Consider the following 17451-nt stretch of genomic DNA (forward strand, 5'->3'; position numbering starts at 1 on the left):
AGTTACTCATTTATCAACAGAAGTATTTATAATTTTCGCCCTTTTCCATCCCTCCAATATAATTTCCAGCTTACTAAGTAATGCTTTTGTGGGACTTGGTTAGTGTTGTAGGAATTTTCCTGTAAATGGACCAAGGCGTGGCAATGAGCTGAAAGGCCTTAATTAATCAATATGAGCATTCTATCATTTCTATTAACAAGTAATTTTGTTTGTTTGTTTTTTCGGGCCACACCCATTTGATGCTCAGGGGTTACTCCTGGCTAAGCGCTCAGAAATTGCCCCTGGCTTGCGGGGACCATATGGGACACCGGGGAATCGAACCGCGGACCTTCCTTGGCTAGCGCTGGCAAGGCAGACACCTTACCTCTAGTGCCACCTCCCTGGCCCAACAAGTAATTTTTAATGGTTTGGGAATATACATATAACTGATTTCTTTCTGATTTTGGCATTTGGCAGTGATGATGTCTGCATAAAATTTCCTATCCAAATTTAGATCATGCATGTGATGTTAAGATGAAATTTTTTTTTGGGGGGGGTCATACCCGGCAGCACTCAGGGGTTTCTCCTGGCTCTCTGCTCAGAAATCTCTTCTGGCAGGCTCGGGGGACCATATGGGTTGCCGAGATTTGAACTACCGACCTTCTGTATGCAAGACAAACGCCTTACCTCCATGCTATCTCTCTGGCCCCTGTTAAGATGAATTTAATACTACCACCACCAGCCTATCTTCAGAAACCTTTTAGGTGATGTTTTTTAAATTTTAACTAGGGCCAGAGTGATAGCACAGTGGTAGGGCGCTTGCCTTGCATGCGGCTGATCCAGGACGAACCTGGTTTGATCCCTGGTGCCCCATATGGTTCCCCAAGCCAGGAGGGATTTCTGAGCATAGAGCCAGGAGTAACTCCTGAGCATCAAGGGGCATGGCTCAAAACCCAAAATAATATTAATATTATTATTATTAATAATAATAATTTTACCTTAGGACGGAAAAACGTACTCTAGCAGTTTACGAGTTGACATAACCCCTTCAAGAGTCCCTGAGCATGCTATGGGGAGTGTCCTGAATCTTGTCCTTAAATCTTGGCAATTTAAGAAGTAGCTTTTGCATTTTCTTTTTCATGAAAGACCATTTGCATCTTTCATTATTTTGCTACAGTTCACACCTGCTGATAATCTTGACACTTTTTTTTTTAGCTCACAGTAAATTTTTATGTAGACAACTGTAAATACTCTCTCCCAGGAGTAAAACGAAGGTTAAAGTCTAGAAAATTGGAATTTCTGTTCTCCAGATTTGGATCTTTACATCTATTCAAGACTTACACAGTGCCAGTATTTCATCTTCTCAAGCACATAACACGTAGTATTTGGTTTGAATAAGAACTTGGCAGTCATGTGCTCCAAGTCATTCAGCCTCTATTTACTCAGGATTCTTGCTCCCAGGATCCTGTCTTTCTAGTATTCTTTGGGTGCCCACTCAGAGGAATGTGATTTTGTATCTAGCCATGTCTTTATTTGTTCTTAGTTGTGTTCCAACATCTCACTCTGAATGCATACATTTATCTTGTCTGGATAATAGCCATTTATTGTTTTTTGGCCAAACTGCCAACTGTGGTCATAACTACTTGTATTGAAAACACAGATTTTCCAGAATGGCATCTATTGTTCATCACTGAAATCTGAAATACAATGGAAAGTATTGTCTGTCTTTTAAGCATTTGATCACAGACAAACTCTTACTCGGGTGTCAAGAAACTCGGGCATTATGGCATTGAATTCAATGGAAAGCATGTTCACACTGTATTTTAGATCTCTGATAATTTCTTTAAATATTTAGTGGTTAACTTGATGTCTTTTTATTTTCAAATAGCTTGAGAACGGCATTGTGGACATTTTCATTACTGTGGGCCCATTGGATGATCCCTGGAACATTTAACTTTGTAGTGGGGATGTGAGCTGATTTGTATACAAAGTCCTTTATTTTTTAGATTATAAAATACTAAGTTTATATTTTCCACCTTTTTTTAAAAAAATTTTTGGGCCACACCCAGCAATGTTCAGGGGTTACCCCTGGTTGTGCACTCAGAAGTTGCTTCTAGCAGGCACTGGGGACAATATGGGCATCGAACTTGGGTTCGTCCTGGGTCTACTGCATGCAAGGCAAACATCCTACCACTGTGCTATCTCTCTGGCCCCATTTTCCACCTCTTTTTAAAACATTTTTCATTGGAACTATTGTGATTTACAAAGTTCTTCATAGTTGGGTTTCAGACATACAGTCTTTCAGGACCAATCCCTCCACCAATGTTCTCAGAGTGCATCCTATATTACCACCCTTTGTCCCCTTGTCTGCTGGTGTCACAGGCCCATTTTAAGTTTTGATGGTTAAAATTCATGTCTCATGATTTCATTATTATTTATTCTGGCTTAGGTATTTAGTTCTGCTGTTTCTTAGCACCACCAGTACACCTGAGACCTCTTGGCCCCTGACCCCTATGCTTTTATGTTTGTGTTTCTCCTCCACTTAATTTCTTTCCTTCTCCTCACTATACTGTGGGACCTGGAGAGTTCTAGACAATTTTCATTTAAACCATTGCATTTCTTCATGCAGTTATTCTAAATACCACATTGTAAGTCAGGGGTCTCAAACTCACGGCCCGCGGGCCGTTTGCGGCCCTCCGGACATTTTTTGGCCCGTGGCTGGCCTTCAAATATCGCAGTATTCACGATTATTTGCTTACCGAATAATCGCAATAAAAATCGCATTAGTAAGAAAAAAATCGCATTAAACATTCGGGGTATGCAAATGTTTAATACGAATTTTTTTGCAATTTTTTTCTTACTAATGCGATTTTTTTATTGAGAATATTCGGTAAGCGAAATCCCTTATGCGGCCCTACCTCACCCCAACTTTGCCTCCTGCAGCCCCCAAGTAAATTGAGTTTGAGACCCCTGTTGTAAGTGTTACTGTTCTGTGTTTATCCTTCCTCTGGCTTACTTTATTTAACATAACATTCCAGTTCTATCCATGTTACAGCCAATTGCATGACTGCATCATTCCTTCAGCTATGTGTATATGCATATATGTACCACATCTTCACGATCCACTTGTCTATTGTTGGACATCTTGGTTGATTCCAATTCTTAGCTATACAAAGTCTTTTGGTGTCCACTTTGGTGTGCTTTCTCTGGACTGATGATAGCAGAGAAAGGCCCTAGAAGCCACAAAGGGGCTGTTTTTTCATTTTTCTTTTAGTTGACACATATACTAGATGAGAGAATTTTTCTTTCTGTTTTTTTTTTTTTTTTTTTTTTTTGGTTTTTGGGCCACACCCGGTGACACTCAGGGGTTACTCCTGGCTATTCGCTCAGAAGTTGCTCCTGGCTTGGGGGACCATATGGGAAACCGGGGGATCGAACCGAGGTCCATCCAAGGCTAGCGCAGGCAAGGCAGGCACCTTACCTCTAGCGCCACCGCTCGGCCCGAGAGAATTTTTCTAATAGTTGAAGCCATCATCCTTCTCCTATCCTCCAATCCCCACCAATTACCAGGGGAATGTAGGTTAGCCATTTTACTTGGAGGGAAAGCACAAGTGACCTGCAGATTTAGGATTCCAGGGAGAAAGGCCATGTGGATTGTTCTACTGCATTACCACATTTTTTTTTTTTTTTTTTTTTGGTTTTTGGGCCACACCCTGTGACGCTCAGGGGTTACTCCTGGCTATGCGCTCAGAAGTTGCTCCTGGCTTCTTGGGGGACCATATGGGACGCCGGGGGATCGAACCGCGGTCCATCCTGGGCTAGCGCAGGCAAGGCAGGCACCTTACCTCCAGCGCCACCGCCCGGCCCCGCATTACCACATTTTGGGGCAGGATTGGGAAGATAGGTTATTGCACTAAGAGTGCAGGGATTGAGAATGTAAAAATCAGTTTTCTTGGTAGACGAAAACAATGTCAATATTTTATTTGCTTGATTCTCAGATCTCTTAAATTAGAGAGGTAGGGTGACCTGCTTCTGTGCAGTTATCTTCCAGAATAGGTTAGAATCTCACTTTCTCTTTTATGAAGAAGAAAAACAAAGTTATGGAAGATCAAATAAAGAAGAATTACCTCTGGGTTGGGAGGCATCTGTCCTCAAAACATAATGCAAGTATTCTTTCCTCAGAACTGGAAATAAGCACTTATATTCAATAGCACTTCTGTGATATGTAAAGGGCACAATGTGAGAATATAAGCTAACACAGGCTCAGTGTGGGTCACAAAGTCATGGTTTCTGCCTTTCTACATTTCTGACTTTGCTTCCTCTGCCAGATTTTCTTCCTGCTTCCCATGTTACTCAGCATGGGAATAGAAGCAGTCAGTCACAAGAAAATTCCTTTCTGTTTGTCTTCATTTTTATATTTTTACTTGGTGGTGTTGATGGTGGTGGGGCTATGTGGCACATAGGATTTTAATTGAAGTCCAGACGAGCTCTCTTTACCTTACAGTGGAACAACTAACCACCATTTTAAAAAGAAATATTGTTTTTCCATGAAAGGAAAGTCAAAGTAATGATTATAGATGATATCTGTAAAGTATTTCTCTTCTGTTCTAATATTAGCTCTTGATTCTCTCCCGTGCAAACTGTTGGCGCTTTCAGAAAGTGAACCACTGTGTAGAACTGGGTTTCATGTAAGCAGGAAAGGTGTGGTATGCCTTTGATTTCCTTCCTTCTGTACCTCACTCCTGAAAGTGAACTTGCAAGAGAGAGGAGGGAAAGGCTCTTGTGTCCATCCCCTTCTTGCTCTCTGAATCCAGGCAGTTGACTGTGATATTGCAGGATCTGTGTTTATTGAAGGTCCTAAAAGACTTGTTTGGGATATCCAGATATTAGAATTGTGATTTGTAACTTTAATTTGCCCCAATACCTAGCATTTCTGTACTCATCTTCTATGCTACATAAAGTAAGCAGATAAAAGGATTCTGTTGATTCTGAAAGTAACTCATACTTGTCCACTTTTTAGTGTGCCAGATATGACCTGCAGCCAGTAAGTATTACTAGGAGGAACTGTTGACATTTTAGTGGGAGAATTTATTCTTGACTCTAGTTGAGAACAGATTGAGATCCTGTTTACTTGGAACATTATCCCTTCTGGGCACCCATATGCATACCCAAGACTAATCAGTGGGTGTGGTGCTCCTTTCTCCAAAGTCTGGATGGTTGGAAGGTAGGCTATCTCCAAGCCTCACCATTATCAAACTGTATCTGTCTTGTACTGAGAGAATGGGGTGGGGGCAAGACTGTTTCTTTATGCCATGTTCTCTTTCATTATTTCTCTTTTGGATTAACATGGTAGATATATAATTTTTAATTTTGTTTTGTTTTGGGGCTACATCTGGCAGTGCTCGAGGTTTTTTCCTGGCTCTGTGCTAAGGAATCACTTCTAGTGGGCTCAGATAACCATATTGGATGCCTAGGATCAAATCTAGGTTGGCTGGATATAATATGAAGTGCTCTACCCACTGTAATCTTACTTCAACCCCTAGATTAGATATATACTTATGCATAATGGTAGGAAAAAGACTGCTTTATTTTTTTAATTTGCCATTGTAGAACCGTTTCTCAGTTGGAGGGACTACAAAGATTATAAATATCTTACATATAATTTTAAGAAATGCTAGAATTACGGCTTTTTTTTTTTTTTTTTTTTTGGTTGTGTTTGTTTTTGGGCCATGCCCCGTGGCTCTCTGAAATCACTCCTGGCAGGTTTGGGGGACTATATGGGATGCCAGGGATTGAATTCGGCCACATACAAGGCAAATGCCCTACCACTGTACTATTGCTCTGGCCCGAATTATGGCATTTTGTTCCACAAGTTGTGATTTTCTGAACACTTTAAAAAGATATTTAATCTTGTGTGGAGGAAAAAGATACCCTACTAGGCAATAATGAAATCTTTTAAATATGTGGCATGAAAATATAACCAAATTTGTTAATATTTGTATGGAAAGAAAAAGTAACGATTTCAGTGGTTCTCACTGCCATAGTTTCAAGGATCTAATGGTTTCCCATGATATAAGATAGATAGTAAGATATTTTACCCAGAGATAATATCAGCTTTTCCTGGAACTTAGAAACAGAATTCCCCCCTTACTTCCCCTACCTACCATCCACTTATAAGAGTGAGTTAAATAAAGGGGAAATTACATTCTTACTGTTGGTTAAAAATGGTTCAGACCATCACTTAACTTTGATGATATCTGGAAATTCACTTGACTAAAACTTTTTTGTCTTCTCTCATACATACTTTTCCAACAAAAACTAAAAGGAAAATACCTCTGTAGAAGCAGAAGGGTTATTTTTAGAATGCATTCCTATATTTGGGCTTCATTACTCAGAATCTTTCCCCTAAGGCCAGGGTCATGTTTATATGTGTTGTGCTTGATGGCTTTTCCTTATTCTTCTGATCCAGAGCCACCTGGACACAGCACATTCAGTGCACAGTACAAGTCCTTCTCTACTCTGAGTAAATCCTGTCTTCCTTGTCTTCCTGTCTTCTCTGCACTTCCATCACCCCAGAATGTAGATCCAAAAGTTATTTGTTTTAGGCATCCCTTTTGTTTCAAGTAATTCATTTTTCCTACTTAACAGTGGCAGCTCATTGCTAGAATATATGCTCTCTCATTTCCCCCTCGTCTATATCCAAGTTCTATTAGTATTGCATTGGTTTTAAAAATTATCTTGCATTTAGGAAATGTTAGAGAAGTCTGATATATTTTTTCAAAAAGAGGTTTGACTGTGAATATTTGTAGCTATGGTTAGCCAATAAGTACTGAAACTAAGAAGGACTTAGTGGGCTGATCTGGAACACATCACTTGAAATTTACTTGATATGCCTGCCATCTTGCCAGATCTGACATACCAATTTTGAAGGCTATTTGTTTAGTATGTTTACCAAAAACACTCCTGGCTTTCATTGCAATTTTCCTGATGCCAGTGTGTCAGCCATTATTTTTTATTGTTCTTGGGGGGTTTTTTGGTTTGTTTTTTTGTTTTTGAGTTAGATTTAGAAACTTCACATGGCTCTTAGAGGAAATTAAAAATCGAAGGTAAGAAAACATGTAAATAAAACTAAAAAGAAGATTCACATTGACATTTTTGTCACTTCATTTTGCTCTTAATTTTAAAATAAATGTAGTAAAAAGATTCCTCCACTTGTGGTTAACGGTGGGGCTTTTTTAGTTCTAATAAGAACATATAAAATAGTATAAAATTTACTTGATAAATTTATTGGTTGAAATCCAGCCTTACAGTGTGGGCCAGTGCCTGTTTTCAGCAAGCTCCGAGCTCTTCATGAAGCCCATAGCTCTGCATGGTATTTTCCATCCTGATGGGTGGCCATGGCTGTTTTTCCTATAAATAGTGTGTTGGGTTGAATGCCAAGCAAGCAAACTTCCCACCCAATTTTAATAGTAGTATGTTTGAGTTAATGAAAACAACCATACAGTTTTCCAAAATCGGCATTGTCAGTTTATTGGTTTAAACTGCTTTGCAAATGGAAGTTCAGCTGTGATGGAAATGGGACAAATCATGTGAAAACTTCACAATTTCTCTGTGAAGCAGGCAGGTATCTGGACCTCTTATGACTCCCTTACAAATGAGTTCTAAAAGGTGACTGGCAGATTTCTAGTTTGTCAGATTGCAATAAGAACTAGAAATCTTATTGGTATAATGTAGTGTAATTAGAAGTAAGCACTGCAGCTAAGCACAATGGTTGTTGTTGGTGGTGGTGGAGATGGAGATGGAGTATGGGCCATGGGGGGTTAGAATTCCTTTTTACAAACTGATTCTCCCATGTAGGGTGCAATTAGTGTCCTGAATGGCAACACGCTTCCTCTGTGCTTATATTTCTTTTTATTGCAAGGTAAAACTAATCAAGACTTCCAAAGCATGTGACTTTGGTGCCATTTTTCTGTCACACATGGAACTCCTGCCATCCTATTATCAGAATTAACAATACTCTTATCTACATATTTTGATGCTTTCAGTGCAGAGACATTAAGACATTTTAGAGTTAAATTTGATCATAAATCATCACTCATTTTGTGTATTATGTACAAGAATATACATTCTTCTTGTTTCCACTTGGGGGCCAGTGGAGATGTGGCACACTGTCTTGTTTCTTTCCTACTTAGGATATATATATATATATATATATATATATATATATATATATATATATATATATATATATATATATGTGTGTGTGTGTGTGTGTGTGTGAGCCCAATAATTTAGTTTCTTCCTACTTCTATTAGGAAATAAGTGCATAAATAATTATGATGAAAAATAACCATTGACTCCTAAGTTGGTGTTGGAAAAAGGATAAGGGAGGAACATTACAATCTCTATCTTGAGATAGAAAATTCTTCATTGGGGGCTGGAGCAGTCATGCAAGCGGTAGGGCAATTGCCTTGCACATGCTGAACTAGAATGGACCATGGTTCATTCCCTGTTGTCCCGTATGGTCCCCCAAGCCAGGAGCGATTTCTGAGCACTCCAGAGCATCACCAGGTGTGGCCCCAAAACTAAAACCAAACAAAAAAGAGAATTCTTCATTGGCTAGAATATTCAGCTCCTTGTAATCAATACAATTACACTTCAGAATATTTTGGGGGTGTTGAGGAGCACATACATGGTGCTCAAGGGTCACTCCTGGCTCTGCACTCAGGAATCTCTCTTTGAGGACTTGGGGTACTGTATGGGATGTCAGGGATTGAACCTGAGTTGGCTCCATGCGAGGCGAACTCCCTCCTCCCTATACAGTCTCTCCAGCCCTAATACATTATCTTTTTAGATGACTGTTTAAAGATTAAGTTTGGATCCAGAGCCAGATGACAGGATTCAAATCTCAACTGTACCATTTATTGGCAGTGTAGCCTTGGGCAGTAACCTAACCTTTGAGCCTCCGATTTTTTTCTATAGATCAATGCCAAGAGTAAAAGTCACATCTAGACTAGTGGCTGGAATTTGATGAGACAATCCACTAGGATTGGATGTGGCAAGTGTTTTGTAAACATCATTAGCTACTGCCAACATTAAATAGGTCCAAGAAACATGCTGTGGAACCAGCAATATGCAACATGCATATAGGAGCATAGACTTTGAAGTCAGTGAACTTTGAGACTGGGTCCTGCCTCTTATGTAAGTCAAATTATTGAATGCCCTGAAACTTGTGTTTCTAGCTAACGGCAAACCTATAGGCACAATAGTACATGCCTCAGGGTTTAAAGATGTTTTAGTGAGGGAAAGCAGGCTGAATGATTAGTACATTTGGTGCTAAATTGAGCATTTACTGTCCATCAGTTCTAAGGGTCAGCATTATATTATCCCTACTCCTCAAGGGAGGAAACCGAATACAAGTCAATTTATTTTAGCAGTTTGTGCACTGTATTGCTAGTGTTTGGAGAGCTATACTTCATATTTTCTCATCATTGTTCTTTTATATTTTATCAGCCCGGTAATAAATTCCCACACCCATTCTCATAGTGTTCACTGCAAGGAAGGTTTTATGTAGATCTGTGCATTGTCAAGTCTTAGTAAAACAACTCATACTTTTGAATATCTTTGAAGTATTGCATTTTCCTATACCAGCAGAACGTGACCTTTCTTCTCAATGCCTTTACTTCCTCCTCTTCTGGGATCTTAAAATGGGAATTTGCCTTTTAAGACTCATGAATTGTCTGGTAAAAAAAGTAGAGGCGAAAAGGCATTAATGAAGGAGACTAACTTGGTGACTGTTCACTGGTGTATTGTAATTTCTATGCTCTGAACATATCCTCCATTTAACTTGGGGATGTTAAATGCCAAAAAGTCGTTATGCTCTTCTTCCTAGGCATTTGAAGTCCACTGCTTTTCGTTCAACTAGCCAACTGCTTTGAAAACTTCAAGTAGAGCATAATACAGCTGGTAAGGAGATGGCTCATTTCACTGAATAGGTATTCTAGGTGCTTAAGAAAATGTTTCACTACCCTTATTAGCGAGACCTTCTTTTCTGGGATTTTTTTTTTTTTTAATCAGTGGGAGTTACAGAGGTACAAAGTAATTTGGTATTAAGTTTCAAGCTTATGCCAGAATGATAGCACAGTGGTAGGGTATTTGCCTTGCATGCAGCTGACACAGAACAAACCCGGGTTTGATCCCCAAGTCTGCCTGAGGTGATTCTGAGCACAGAGCTAGGAGTAACTCCTGAGCACTGCTGAGAGAGGCTCCCCCCCCAAAAATATTTCAAGCTTTGATATACCAACATTAATTCCTTACCATTGTCTCCTTTCCTACACCAAAGCCCCTAGATGTCCTTCAGTCTCCCAGCCTGCCTTTAGAAAGCAGCAGTTTTCTCCACCATTGTTCTAGTCTTTCCCCTACCCTCTCCCTAATTTACAACCACCACCACCCACTCCAATCTAGTGGCAGGCTTCCTACTAAGGAACTGTTCTGCTCTGTGTGTCCTGCCTTTTGGACTTTGTTATTCCCTTACAAAGTTTTTTTATATAGCACAAATGAGAGAGATCATTTAGTGTCTGTTTTCCTCTGACTAACTTCATTCACGTGGCCCTCCCCAAGATCCATCCAGATAACAGCAGATTACTTGACTTTTATCTTTTGTACTGCCAAGTAATAGTCTATTATGTCTACGTACCAGGGTTTCTTTACCCAGTCATCTGTTCTTGGGCCTTTGGGTTGTTTTTTCAAATTTTGGCTATTAGTGAGTAAGTGCTATAAGAGAGTGTAAATGTCTTTTCTGGATAGTGCTTTTGGACCCCTGGGGTAAATTCCAAAAAGTAGGATTGATGGGTCCCATGGAAGCTCAATTGCAAGGCCATTGAGTAATGAACATACTGACTTCCAAAAAAGGCTGAATTCATTGATATTCTCAACAACAGTGAGTGAGGGTTCAATTTTTCGCACATCCTTGCCAACGGTAATTGTTGGTCAAATTCTTTTTTGTGTGTGGGGGAGGGGTTGGTGTTGGTGGTGTAATTAATAGTTTTTGTTTTTTTTTTTTGTCTTTTTTTAACCACACCTGGCTATGCTCAGGGGCTCTTCCTAGCTTTGCTCAGGACGCCTTCCTGGCATGCACGGGGGGCCATGTGGGATGCCGGTGACCGAACTCAGGTCGAGCGCGTGCAAGGCAAGCGCCCTACCCGCTGTTCTATCGCTCCAGCCCCGTAATTAATAGTTTTAATAGTTTCTTGAGCTGATATGTATACAAAGCATTGGGTATTTTCCATCAAAAGTGGAAAATTGCTAGTATTATGATTCTGCTCAGACACTGTGGTCCTTTCTTGATCCCTTGACTTTGCCTTGAGCCTCTTCCTCTTGTTGACTATGTTTTTGGTTCAGAGTTGCCTTTTTATCTCTGGAGCAGACCTAGCATTTCCCCCCACCCAAACCTTAACTGTGCTTTCTTCTTTCTGTAGACTTTTACATAACTGGCTTCTTCTCATCGTTTAAATATTAATTTAAATGGCATCTTCCCAGCTGTCATATTCATGAGTCTGCATCTTAGAAAATCATTACCCCTCTAGAATCCTTAATGACTCTCTCTAAATATCCTGTTTTACCTCTGAAATTAGAGAAGCTATGTTTGTCTCCTCAGGCTAGATAATAACTTCCGTGAAGATGGGACCTTGTCTTTCTGGCTTCTTAATGGTTAGTTAAGATTTCTTCAGTCCCTAAAGGTAATCAATATATGCTTATTAAAGATTGATTTATTTCTCATGTATGTAGTTGTAAAAACATCTCCCAACTTTCTCAGTTTATGTACTTTTTGGGGGGTGGGGGCCACACTTGATGATGCTTAGGGCATTTTCCTGATTCTGCATCAGGAATCACTCCTCACAATGCTCAAGGGTCCATATGAGATTCCAAAGACCAAACCCAGGTAACCAATGTGTAAAACAGACACCGTACCCACTATAATATCTTTCTGTTCTCTCGTTTCATGTACTTAATGTAGAATAGGGTTGGCAAACTTCTTTGGTGAGGGACTACATAGTAAATATAGATTTAGGGGCCAAAAATATCTCCATGGCAGTTACTCAGAAAACAGTCGACCCCTCTTAACTGTGAAAATGACAGTGGATGTGATCCTGCCAGGAGTGATTTCTGAGCATAGAGCCAGGAGTACCCCTGAGCGCTGCTGGGTGTCTATGTAGAGGGACCAGAGAGATAGTAAAGAAATTAAGGCATTTGCTTTGCACTGGTTCCATTTCTAGCACCACAGCCAGGTGTAGCCCCTAAACAAATTGTTTAGGATGTTTTTTTGCTTTTTTTGTTTTGTTTTGTTTTTGGGTCACACCCAGCGTTGCTCAGGGGTTACTCCTGGCTGTCTGCTCAGAAATAGCTTCTGGCAGGCACGGGGGACCATATGGGACACCGGGATTCGAACCAACCACCTTAGGTCCTGAATCGGGCTGCTTGCAAGGCAAACGCCGCTGTGCTATCTCTCCGGGCCCAGGAAGATTTTTTTTTTAAGGAAAGCAATGCTACATTTGTCCTTTGAAATAATAGAATACTTTATGCATTTCTGAAGGAAGAACAACTGAGGTTACCTCTTTTTTTTTTTTTTTTTGGTTTTTGGGCCACACCCGGCATTGTTCAGGGGTTACTCCTGGCTGTCTGCTCAGAAATAGCTCCTGGCAGGCACGGGGACCATATGGGACACCGGGATTCGAACCAACCACCTTAGGTCCTGGATCGGCTGCTTGCAAGGCAAACGCCGCTGTGCTATCTCTCCGGGCCCGCAGTCGATAATTCTTAAAGACTTGACTTGATAAAATGTTTTGCCTGAACTGATGCAGGTCCTATTGTTTGTAATGAGATGCTTCTAGTAAGACATTGCCACATGTCCCAATTTATATGAATCCAAGAAAACTGTTAGTTCTTGGACTTTGTTCTTACCATATTGTTCTCAGATGTAGGAACCAACTGGTCTGTTGGAAGTCTCGGAACCAACTCTTACAATCTATCTATTCTGGTTGGATCACACCTCCCCTGGTGCTCAAGGCTCACTCTTGGCTCTTGTGCACTGATGGTGCTCAGAGACCAGATAAGGTGTAGAAGATCAAACTTCAGACAAAGCAAGTGTCCTACACCTCAGAACTAGCACTTTCTGTTCTTTACCGTATCACAGATGCATAAATAGGATGGTGCTCAGTTTGCCTCAGGAGTTGTCCCCCCCCTTCTTTTAATTTAATGAAGAGTTAAGGAAAAATGCAAAAATGGATTCATTTTCTTGAGCAAGTAGAATTAGATGGGAAAATTTTTGATAACATTTCAAGCAGTATTTGAAGTGACATCATAAAAAATATTCATATTGTTTTTTTTAAATTGTGGTTAAATACCCTTATGTAATGTTTTGATATTAAGATTTCTCAGTTACCATATTTAGTGGTTTAGAAAAAGTCATTAAGTTGTATTTACTTCTTAGATATTTCGATTAGTATACCACCTTGAGTAAGTTATTCAATATTCCTTCTGTATCTGTAAAAGAAATATCACTCAACTCTTTCATAATTTATGATTGCTATTTTTGTTTGTTTTTTGGGCCATATACCTGGTGGTGCTCAGGGGTTACTCCTCACTCTGTGCTTAGGTATCAAACCTGGTGGGCTCAAGGGACCATAGAGGATGCTGGGGATCGAACCTGGGTCAGCCATCTGAAAAGCAAGTGCCCTATCACTCTGATCATGAGATTACTTTTAATTTAATATATTTAGAAAATCCAGTGTTGTTTGAAGTAAAAACTTGGGTGATTCCCAGATATCTCATCCAAGTTGCAATATTTTTATAAGTGATATAGTACTAACTTGAACACTGAACAGTTTGTTTAGAATAACTTGTGAGAATGTAATAATCATTTTGATGAGTGGTATATTCTCATTGGGAGCCCATCCACTTGTGCTCAAGGCCCACTTCTGGCCTGTGCTCAGAGCTCATTCATGGTGGGAGCCGTGTACACATCCAAAGTTAGCACCTTATCCACTGCACCATCTCTCAGGCTCCTGGGGTCTTTATTCTTCACATTGAGATCTTTCCACAAATGGATATAAGACTAGAGAGAAACAGTCTTCTTAACCTGGTAATATGAGTGTCTTGGATGCTTATCATCAGTTGTTTATGAGATGTCTTTTTGATCTGTGAATGAGAGAGAATTTTCTAGGGAGTCCAGCGACCCTGTCCTTACCTCGATACTGTCATAGTCCAAATGTAGAGTTTCCAAGGATCTTTCTCCACAGGGATAACTTTGTACCCCATTCTTATTTTATCTTTTTTTTAAATCTAAAGTTATTATAATTGCATGTAACCTGAACACTTACAAAGCTTAATTTCTTATAGAGTGTCATCCTTCTTCATAACATGTAATAGTATATTCCCTTTGTAGAGCATTTATAGTTTCTAAATACTTATGCGTGTAACATCATTTGATTAAATTGTATTGAATGTTTTGTATTTTGTTAGGCTTATGAATTTCTACTGTGTCGCTACCTTTTTTTTTTTTTTTTTCGTTTTTGGGCCACACCTGGCGGTGCTCAGGGGTTACTCCTGGCTGTCTGCTCAGAAATAGCTCCTGGCAGGCACGGGGGACCATATGGGACACCGGGATTCAAACCAACCACCTTTGGTCCTGGATCACCTGCTTGCAAGGCAAACACCGCTGTGCTATCTCTCCGGGCCCCTCTGTGTCTCTTCTCTTAACAAGAGAACTAATTATGGCTTCTCTTATTTTTTCCAACCTTATCACACAGATTTATCTGATACATAGTTATTGAATTATATAGTTATTGAATCTTTGACATGTGACAAATTCTTCATCTTTAAGAAATTGCTTATTTGCTATTTATATTAATGAAAGAGTGAAAAAGTTGTTTAGATTTGTGTATCTCTTTTATTCCTGCAGTAGACATCTCCTGGCAGAATCATCTGCTTTCTAATATTAATGTGTTGATGCTACATAATAATTAACTTTTTCACACATAATTTAAATGATGTTTCTTTGTGTTAAAGCCTTCAATGAAAGAGCCTTGGGCTACTCTGTTAGATGATGGTAGGATCAGCAGGTTGACCATGTAGAATATTGGCAAAGGAGTGGCTTTAATTCAGTCCCTACTTTGCTGCATAGGAATGGTTTGACCTTGTGGAAGTCACTCAGTGCTCAAAGATAGTTTCTACTCAGCAAAGTAAAAATGAAACCAATATCTGACTGCTGTGCTTTCTCTCTTTTCTGGATCACTGGGGAAAATCATATGATATGTTACACGCATTAGTATTTAGAAACTATACATGACTCTACAAAGGGAATATACTATTACATGTTACGAAGGAGAATGACACTCTATAGTTTGAGCTCTTAGATTTTTGTGTTTGTGGTTAAATAACACAAGTAATCTAATTTGTGATCAGGAAGGCAGTTGACTCTTGCTCAAATAGGGCCTTCATAAGCTACCTGTTCCACTCAAAGTGCAAAATAAGATAGTATGTACCAATTAAACTAAATTTCCTTATTACCATCCCTAGTTGTTTTCTTACGTGGAAAAACAGCAATGTAGTAAATGAAATGAATGAGTGAATGAAATGAAATGAAAGAACTCTACATCCTAGACACACTGTGTACTCTTCCTATTCTAGTTTCCTCATCTCCTTTTACTCATTTGATACCTTTACCGGTGACCCTTATACACGTTCTGTGGTCAAATTTTCAGATTCTTGATGCTTTTCTCAAATGTTTGCTTTGTTTTAGGCAATTCCCCCACCCACTTGTTAATATTCCTTCCCTGTCACAGTTGGTTGGGATAGAAGTTATAAAAGGCTAGAATTATGGACTGTGGAGCTTTTTTTTTAAACAGTAGTGCTAGGTGGGTAGTGTTTTCTGAACATTCTCTTCTTAGCATTGATGACTTTCTCATTCCTAGAAAATATGGCCATTTTGTCCTATTGATTCCAAAACTTAAGTTATTTTGAGCTTTATGGAATAAGTCACTGTCTCTCTCCAACCCACAGGCTTATTTAATATTTCTGGAAAGTCAATTTGGTAAAATATTTTGCCCAAATAAATATCAATTCCTTAGTGAAAATATGTACTATTATTCTTAATAATTTCTGAATAGCAAAATCTTGATCCTTCTTAAAAAATGAGGCTGGTGTTTATAGCAAATGTTTGGATTTGGATTTATGGCTTCATAATTTGGGTGTATTTTTATGAAAATAATGCACTATCTTGAAAATGCTAGTTTATGATTTGAGGATATAAAATATATAGAAAGAGAATGGGCTCTGGGATAGGACAGGTAGGGTTTAAAACCTGTTTATTTCTCCTAGTTCTCCTAGGACAACTGCTTGGAACTCAATTTTACTTAATCTTTTGGTATCATTTTATTATAAGACTATGATATCTGCTTCCAACCATGAATATAAAAATCCGTTTAGATGATAAATAGTATGCTCCATATGGTTTCTGACATAGGATCAACTAGTAAATGTTAGTTTTCCATTAAAATTAATCAAGTGAAGCATAAATCAGATTCTTTAGGGAATAGCAAACACACTAAAATTGGCCTGAAGGGCTTAAAGTTTATTGAATCATGCAATGAGAACATTAAATAATTTTTGTTTTGTTTTGGGCCACACCTTGCAGTGCTCAGGGGTTACTCCTGGCTCTACTAAGGAATTACTCCTGGCTGGCTCAGGGACCATATAGGATGCCAGGGTATCGAACCCAAGTCGGTCGTGTGCAAGGCAATCATCCCATCTGCTGTGCTATCTCTTTGGCCCCCAACATTAAATAATATTTTAACTTGAAGCATAGTTAGATCTAGAAATGTAATGTTATCACAAAAACTTCATCTTCCCCTCCCTTTTGTACCATCTGTATTCTCAGGCAACCATTGTAAACTTCAGGTAGATATGCCCTTATATCTTGGATTCCAGCAGAGAGCCAGCAATCCTTTCAATCCTGGGTCTTCTCTGTGACTTGTGTTTATCTCTAGATTAGATACCGCACAGGTCACAGAGTACATTGACCAAGCCAATGCTATGCACCGTCTCTTGAATGGAGGGGCAGGGCCACTTGATTGACATGAAGCATTACATGTCATTACAGTCACATGAAGGGTCTGTTGAAGTAACTCCCAAAGTTGTGAATAGCGGACAAATAGGTAAAAGAGTTCTGTTAGAGGGCATGATCACAGCTACCATATGTATGTCATATGAACATGTTTACATATGCATGATTCAAGGATACCTTCAGTGTATTTACCTTCAAGCCAGAGTTCTTTTGTTGAGGTTCTTTTCTTGATGGTTTGTTTTTGGGCCACAGCTAGTCGCGCTCAGGGGTTATTTCTGCCTCTGCACTCAGGAATTATTCCTGGAGGTCCTCAGGGAACCATATAGGATGCTGGGGGAATCAAAGCCAGG

The 17451-nt window shown here is 39.4% G+C and overlaps 1 protein-coding gene across 1 annotated transcript in view; it reads left to right on the forward strand.

The window, feature by feature from the left end:
- Positions 1–17451, forward strand: part of DAAM1 (dishevelled associated activator of morphogenesis 1) — a 188237-nt gene that overhangs the window by 35454 nt on the left and 135332 nt on the right. The window contains exon 2 of the mRNA XM_049770535.1: positions 9872–9974. The gene's annotated coding sequence lies outside the window, so the exon portion shown is untranslated. The remainder of the gene's footprint in view (positions 1–9871; positions 9975–17451) is intronic.

Source organism: Suncus etruscus, chromosome 3 (genome assembly GCF_024139225.1).
Source record: "Suncus etruscus isolate mSunEtr1 chromosome 3, mSunEtr1.pri.cur, whole genome shotgun sequence".
NCBI classification, from domain to species: Eukaryota; Metazoa; Chordata; class Mammalia; order Eulipotyphla; family Soricidae; genus Suncus; species Suncus etruscus.